General features: G+C 38.5%; 1 pseudogene; it reads right to left on the reverse strand.

Annotated features, from left to right (window-relative positions):
- Nucleotides 1-7,613, reverse strand: part of LOC112077483 (coagulation factor XIII A chain-like) — a 39,707-nt pseudogene extending 32,094 nt beyond the window's left edge.
- Nucleotides 7,614-8,255: the final 642 nt, after the last annotated feature.

Genomic DNA, 8,255 nt, shown 5'->3' on the forward strand with positions numbered 1-8,255 from the left:
ATAGACATTTTTGTTTGCAGAGGCATTCACCTGTGAAATTCTCGTGTAAAAGGTTAACGTAAAATTGAATCCACATGTGAAAGGTTATGGGATCACGTAAAAATCCACATGTGAAATTTCATGTGAAATATCATCACTTAAAGTGTTCCAAAATAACAATTTCACATGATTTAACATTGAATGTCACATGTGATATCATTATATTTTCCACGTGTGAAATCCAGTTAGTTTCCCCATAAGGGGTGTTAATATGCATATGTTTTATCTTATCTTAAGCGGTCCTCAGGGACACAAAAAATCCACAAAGAGTCCACTCACTGGAGCGCCCAGGCGTTGAACAGGAGGTAAGAAGTCTGTTCCAGAGTCCTTTTGTGTCCTTGAAATCCATTGTAACTGAATGACCGCCACAGTTGTGTAGTACTATTTCCGATGATGGCGTTCGCAGAAGGGGTGATGCCACACAGGCACTCATCCCCTTGTTGCTGTAGCATGCGGCCGGTCCAATTCCCAGTTTGTGAGCCGTTAAAGGAGATGATGATCTTTGTGCCATTCAACACGTTGGTATTGATACCTGAGGGAGAAGATGACATGACAGGGGAAACGTCAACACATGTAGACACTCATGTTTCCACTGTACTCTTAGTATTTTAAGTATGACGTTATGTGGTAACAATCGATACTTTCTGGTACATTCTTCAAAGAATTAACCTCAGTTGGTAACAATGGTAACCAAGTAGTATTGTTTTAATGAGCCGTAAAGAAACAAAGCAAGTAAATCATAAAGTTATTACTGTGTAATTATTGTGTTTCCATGACATTTATTTAATAAATACCTGGTATTTTCTGTACTGTAAAATAAAGTGCTAACAAAAAAACTGTTGAGTTAACAACACATCAACCAACACAAGTCGAGGTCTGCTCAATATCACAACATTACAGAAGATACTGTTGGTGGTAGTCTTGTGCAGAGCGACTGCAATGAAGGTGACCTGGAATGCAACAAACCATCAGTAGTGGAAAAAGTACTCAATTGTCATACTTGGGTAAAAGTAATGCTTTACATCAAATTCCTTACATTAAACAAACTAGAAGGTAGGATTTCTCTTGTTTTTTTTAATTTATGGACAACCAGGGGCACACCTGTCACGCCTGACCGTAGAGAGCTTTTTATGTCTCTATTTTGGGTTTGGTCAGGGTGTGATTTGGGTGGGCAATTCTATGTTTTTTTTCCTATGTTTTTGAGAATAAAAAAGTATTTTATCACTCCCTCTGCGGGTGAAGAGTAACAAGGATCGGAGGACCAAGAGCGCGAGCGGGTAAGTGTTCATGATGATATTTAATGGAACAAACTGAACACTGAATACAAAAACAATAAGTGAACGAACTAAAACCGAAACAGTTCCTGTGTGGAACATACAGACACGAAGACAACACCCACAAAACACAACAGAAACAGGCTAATATAAATGAAGAGAGATACATCTGTCTGATGACCAAACTCAGGCTAAACGAAAAACCCAACATAGAACACAAAAACATAGATACCCACCCAACTCACACCCTGACCATACTAAAACAAAGAAAAATACAAAAGAACTAAAACGAACGTGACTGGCCGGGTATCGGTTTCTCAATCAGGGACAGCTGACTATCGTTGTCTCTGATTGGGAACCATACTTAGGTAGCTTTTCCCTACCAATGCTTTGGTGGGTAGTTGTTTTTCTGTTTTGTGTCTGGCACCAGACAGAACTGTTTTGTGTTGTTCCATTTTGTTATTTTGTCTCAATTAGTTTAAATAAATAAATCATGAACACTTTACCACGCTGCGCTTTGGTCCGATCCTTCTTCAGGCCGCACGAAATCGTTACACTCCACACCTCCAACTCTCACGCATCATTTACAAATACAGTATTTGTTTTTAGTCAGTCCTTCAGAGGCAGTAGGGATGACAACAAGTTACATTGATAGGTGTGTGAAATTMACTGTATTTCTGTCCTGCCTGAGCATTRGAAATGTAACAAGTAATTTTGGCTGTCAGGGAAAATATATGGAGTAAAAAGTACTTATTTTCTTTAGGAATGTAGTGGAGTAAAAGTAAAAAGTTGTCAAAAATATAAATAGTAAAGAACAGCTACTCACAAAAAAGTACTTAAGTAGTACTTCAAAGTATTTTATACTTAGTTACTTTACACGACTGCAAACCAATAACTGCAGATGGATTACTAGGGACTAGGGTACGCTGCTGTAGCTGCACATATTTCAATTCACATACTGTATCTTCCTAACACTTTCATAATTTCAACAAGGATGATGCATGTCCATTTGCACCATTTGTCACGACTTCTCCCGAAGTCGGTTCCTCTCCTTGTTCGGGCGGTGTTCGGCGGTCGACGTTACCGGTCTTCTAGCCATCGCCGATCCATTTTTCATGTTCCATTTGTTTTGTCTGATTGTCACACTCACCTGGTTTCAATTCCCTAATTACATGTTGTATATGTTCCCTCTGTTTCCCCCATGTCCTTGTCGGGAATTGTTCATTGGCTAGAAGACCGGTGACGTCGACCGCCGAACACCGCCCGAACAAGGAGAMGAACCGACTTCGGCAGAAGTCGTGACACCATTATTTTAGAAGTGCCTCACAATTACCACGCAACCACTCTCTCAAATCCAATAAATGTAGGCTAAAGGATATTTTGTGTAATATTGTGCTCTCTGCTTAGTTTTTTATGCCCTATTCTCAAAACCTTTTGAACACAGTAAACTAAGAATTTCACAGCAGATGTAAGAGGACAACACCACATTAGGGGAGATAAAAATATATTGAGCATGAAAGCCTTTTCATGGCATAAGTCGTTTGAAGATAAAAAATGGTGTCATACTTCTTAAGCAGTCGTTTTGCTGTTGTTCCTATTTTATTTGTACTTAGTTGACATATTGCAGTTTTGTAGCTGACACAAAAGGACCTAGGGCTTGATACAATCCGTATCGCAGAAGTTCCGTGGTATAATACGATTTAAATTTAAAGGCAATGTTCCTGCGTTTGTGTAGACTGCATTCACAGTAAACGCTGCCATCTCAATTGGAAATTACCATTACATTTCAATCACGCTATACCGCTGAACTTCCGCAATATGGATTGAATCAAGCGGCAAATCTTTTTATCAAATCCCCTGTGAGTATGATGGAAGCATTCAGTATAATGTGTGAAAGAGACCCTGGACACGTCCCTATTCTACACCCTTCTTCCGAAGTGTGCACTTGCACACTCTGTCATGGATTCAACAATAGTGGAAACTCCCTAAATCCATGACTGGAAGTGTGCAAGTGCACACTTGGGGAGAAGTTTGGAGAATCGGGAGGCACCCCAAGGTTACTATCAACAGATGTTACAGATGTTTAGATGGGAATATGTCAATAATCTGTTTTTCTTTCAACTTGGCACTTTTATTAATTAGAGTTTCTGATTGGCTACAGAGGCTAAACACAGATGACAGAGAGAAGACTAGGAGAGGAACAATTTTAGTATTGAGATGCAACTTCACCTCTAACACACCAACCCCTCTCCATTAAAACTATTACCAATTGTTGAATACTGTAATTCATACATCACCGTCATTGAAGTCAAGCAATGCATGTAATGACATTTTTAACCAGCAGAAAGGATGTACACTACATTGGTGGAAAATGTGTAAAAACGTTTGACCATTTAAAACTCCCTGGAATTTGTCACTGGGATTTACGGGCTGGTTGAACTGGAGGGTCATCTGAAACTCTTGGGCTCTGCGGACGATGAGAATGTTGTTTTTGCCTTSGTACAAGTGACAGTGGTGGTCKCTCTTGTTCTCATTTTGCATCATGTCCACTCTCACACATTCCAGGGAGGCTGCAAATAAGGAGATCACAAGCTAAATAATGATGTTTAAATAACAAGGTAACAAACGTAAAATATTTGGATTAAACTTTTGGGGTAAAAAGGGTGCTTTTCAGGATATCAGGTCTGAGTGTGAAGTCAAAATGGGAACAAGGATTTCTGCTGATCACTTCGACCGAGCAGAGTTGGCACACAATAAACCTGTGGGCCTATACAGCAAATTGTCCATTGATAGAAAAATAAGAAATGAACACTGAGTGTTCAATCAAAACTGAAACAGTTGAATCTGTGGACCTATAGACACCAGAACAGTGTTAAATAAATACACTGCTTAGTGTAAAGCCTTATTCAAGCATTTCCCAGAGTGCCTTGCTTTTCAAGTAAATTGGAGATTTAACACCCATGACTGTATTTGTTAGTGACAGAGACATGATTGTTGCATTCATCCAATATATGTCCTACACTTAGAAGAAAGGGTTCCAAAATAGTTATTTGTGGAGGGATAGGGTTCTACCAAGACCCTTCAACATCCTAAAGACAGTTTTTGGAAGGAAGGGTTCTTTGATTGTTCTTTGGAAGGCCAGAAGGATTCTACATAAAACCATATATGATATTAACCAGCATGCTTCTTTGCAGGAATATTTTCAAAATTGTTTGTTTTACTATAATGTGTTTTTGCATACACATACATTGGTTGATACATTTTATGCTACACAAAAATAAATTACATACAGTTCTCTAAACTAATCCAATCTGTTAGTAATTGGATGTATTTCACCCGTTACTGAGATGGTTGTTCCAGTTTAGGTGATTGAGGAAGACGGTTTTAGGAAKAACCTTTAGATGATAAAATGGTTATTGGTAGAACCCTTCATAGGGGGTTCAAGGTARAACCATATACGGGGGGTTCTTTGAAGAACCCTACATAGAGGGTTCTAGATAGAACCCTTTACAACATATTCAATACAGCACCAAAAAGGGTCACCCTTTGGGAACAAATCGAAGAACCCTGTATGGTTCTACTTAGCACCTTTTTTTAAAAGTGAGATCCAAAGTGAATTTGTAATTGTTTCATTTATTATGTAACACAATACCATATGTTCTTCATAAGGCCTTATTTTGAGGGCTTAGTTTTACCATAATACAGCTATTGATGTTACATTTGATACCGAAGCTCAGAGGCATGTGTCAAAATTGCTAAGCAGTTTACTTCGAAGCAGTGTGCCAGTGCCTCTGTCACTTTATCAGAAGCATGTGATCAATTATGTCCAAAGCTTTGATTTGTCGAACAACCACCTGATTGGTTTGGTATTAGTTTCAGTAGAAGACAAAAAGACTACCTTGCGCAAACGCTATGGCAGCGTTTTCCCAAACTCGGTCCTAGGTACTCCAAGGGGTGCACGTTTTGGTCTTTGCCTCAGCACCACACATGATTCAAATAATCAAAGCATGATTATGATGATGTGTAGTGCTAGTGCTAAGGCAAATAACTAAACGTGCACTCCTAGTGCTCCCTAGGACTGAGTTTGGGAAGTCATCAATAATTTCCCAGCATGCTCTATTGCAGGTAGATTTTTTATAATTGTTTGTTTTAATATCTACGTTTGTGCATGTGAATTGATTGATTGATTAATCTTGTGCTACACAAAGATACATAGCATACAGTTTTCTAAACTAATCATAACGATTAATTAGATTTTTCACTCGTTACAGAAATGTTTGTTGCAGTTGAAAGGTTTTAGGTAGCCTCCACACAATGTTCCTAAATCTGGCACTCATTCTGAATGAAGGTTGTAAGTGAATAAAAAAATCTATTACTTATTATTGCTTATTCTAACTATACATCACTTTGCTAGCCAGCATAATGTGATTTGCAGGAAGGATTCTGGTAACTTTCCCAAAACTCCCAGGTTTCCAGAAACCCTGGTTGGAAGTTTCCTGGAAACAGAAAAACCAAAATCCTTCAAAAACAAATGTTGAAACCCTACTTGCAGACCTGATGTGGCCTGAGGTATGAACTGGGATACAATAATGCACTTATAACTAAAGGTACAAAGGATGACCTTACAGTGTACCACTACAGTGACAAGTGTTTGTACCCCTTTAGGAACAAATCTACATCTGAAACTCATGGTTTACAGTAGTGATGGGGAAACAAAGCTTCTTGAAGCATTGAGGCTTTCCAGGCAATTGTGTCGAAAATACGTTCATTACTAGATGCTTTCATCAACACAGTGTAGGCTAGTGGCACCGTAGCACCTGCTCACTGTAGCCATGTCAGGTAGTTGTTCAACAAAACAAAGTTCCAGACGTCATTGATCACATTTTTCTGCTAAAATGATACAGGCATCGGCAAACTTCTTCTAAGGTAACTGTTTTGCAATTTCGACGCATGCTCCAGAGCGCCAGTATCAAACATAACATCACTAGTTTACAGGCCAAATCAGACATGAAAATCACATTATGCTAATTTACAAGGTTATGTGTAATTCCTATTGGAATTCAGACAGCACGTGATTAACCAACTCGTCAAACGTGTATCATCTGCAATTAGTATTCAGAATGACTTAAAGAATTGTCAAGGTATATTTACAATACTAAGTAAACCAACTAAATTTCAGTAATGGGTGCAATAAATCAAAGTAACATATTGTATTACTTTAGAAAATGTTTGTAATTTATATTTCAGTAGCATAAGATTAATGAATTAATCAATCAATCATGCACAAACATAGATACTGAAACAAACAATTAAAAAAGTCTACCTGCAATAGAGCATGCTGGGAAATATTATAATGACGTGCATGGTTATGAGTTTCAGGCCCCTGTATTAGGACAAAACTAGGCCCTCAAAATAMAGCCTTTTGAAATACATAATCGTATAATCTTATATATATATTAATCGTAAAATATTTGCTTAGGATCTCACTTGGTGGATGAATGCAACAACCATCTATCTGCCTCCTGAGTGGTGCTGCATATCAGTGCTAGAGGTATCACTACAGACCCTGGTTTGATTCCAGGCTGAATCACAACTGGCCATGATTGGGAGTCCCATAGGGCGGCGCACAATTGTCCCAGCGTCGTCCAGGTTAGGGTTGGGTGGGGGTAGGGTGTCATTGTAAATAAGAATTTGTTCTTAACTGACTTGCCTATTTAAATAAAAGTTAAATAAAACAAATAAAAAATTCTGTCATGGGTGGTAACTCTACAGTTTACTCGGAAGGCAAGGCACTCTGGGAAATATTTGAATAAGACTATACACTAAGCAGTTTCTTAATTTAACACTTTTCGGTGTCTATATGGGTCCACAGACTCTGGTATCAGTGTTGATTTAACACTCTTAGTGTTAATTACTCTATTTTTAACACTGAAGAATTTGCTGTGTTATGTGTGTTGATCTCATTTATGATAGACGGCCAAGGACTGGGGTAAGAAATGGTGATGCACCTTTTTTGGTGAATGATGAATTACTTACTGATTACAGAGAATTAACTAGTTCTCTCTCTTTTTTCTCTCTCGTACACTCGCACACACGCGCGCACACACAAACACATACTTCCAACACTTATTCTATTTATCTTGTACCGTCACTGGAGGGGCCATGGGGAATTGCCACATCCTCCCCAAAGTTATCAAATTTTGGAAGACTGTGGTCATCTTGCTCAGCGTTGGAGCTACAGATGGGGCTTTCCAGGCGCCCAAGGAAGTTGGTCCCGAAACAACGTGCAGAGGAAGACATGTTGTAAAGCAGGGGTCAACAGTTTTCGCTGTTCTGTAGATCAAAAAAAGATTTTAAAAAGTCGTCAAGGAGATATGTACTGTATTTACAAGCAGAAAATGCTTGTATCTATAATAATTGCATAACATATACCTCGAAAATGTTTTTGAAATTAACAAATCGGAACTCAGTCGAGTTCTCAACTACAAATCAAATCTAATTTTATTCATCCCCTGCTTCGTAAACGACAGGTGTAGACTAACAGTGAAGTGCTTACTCACAGGAATTTTACTGTTGAGAGTTAGAATAGCAGAATTCACAAGGTGCAATTTCAAAACTTGGTAGTGCATCAATTAACCCATGTCAGTCAAAATGTTTTAGATTGGTATATTAGTCTACTGCTAGGTAAATTTGTAGTAATCCTGGCCAAATTACCGACYGGGCTGTGCCCAGAGTACCTGACCTCTAGGGGGGCCCCATTGATTTTGTTAGTCACTCTCACATTTAGATGTCATATTAACATGGCATAAGTCATGGAAAAAACGATATACATATACTCAAGTATTCGTCAAAATGCATTGAAATATTTCAGGATGGACAATAATCTGGAACCACTGGTACAGCCACATCACTATTCATGAGCTAACATGATACATCTGATTT

This window comes from Salvelinus sp. IW2-2015, unplaced genomic scaffold, assembly GCF_002910315.2.
Source record: "Salvelinus sp. IW2-2015 unplaced genomic scaffold, ASM291031v2 Un_scaffold4611, whole genome shotgun sequence".
Lineage (NCBI taxonomy): Eukaryota > Metazoa > Chordata > Actinopteri > Salmoniformes > Salmonidae > Salvelinus > Salvelinus sp. IW2-2015.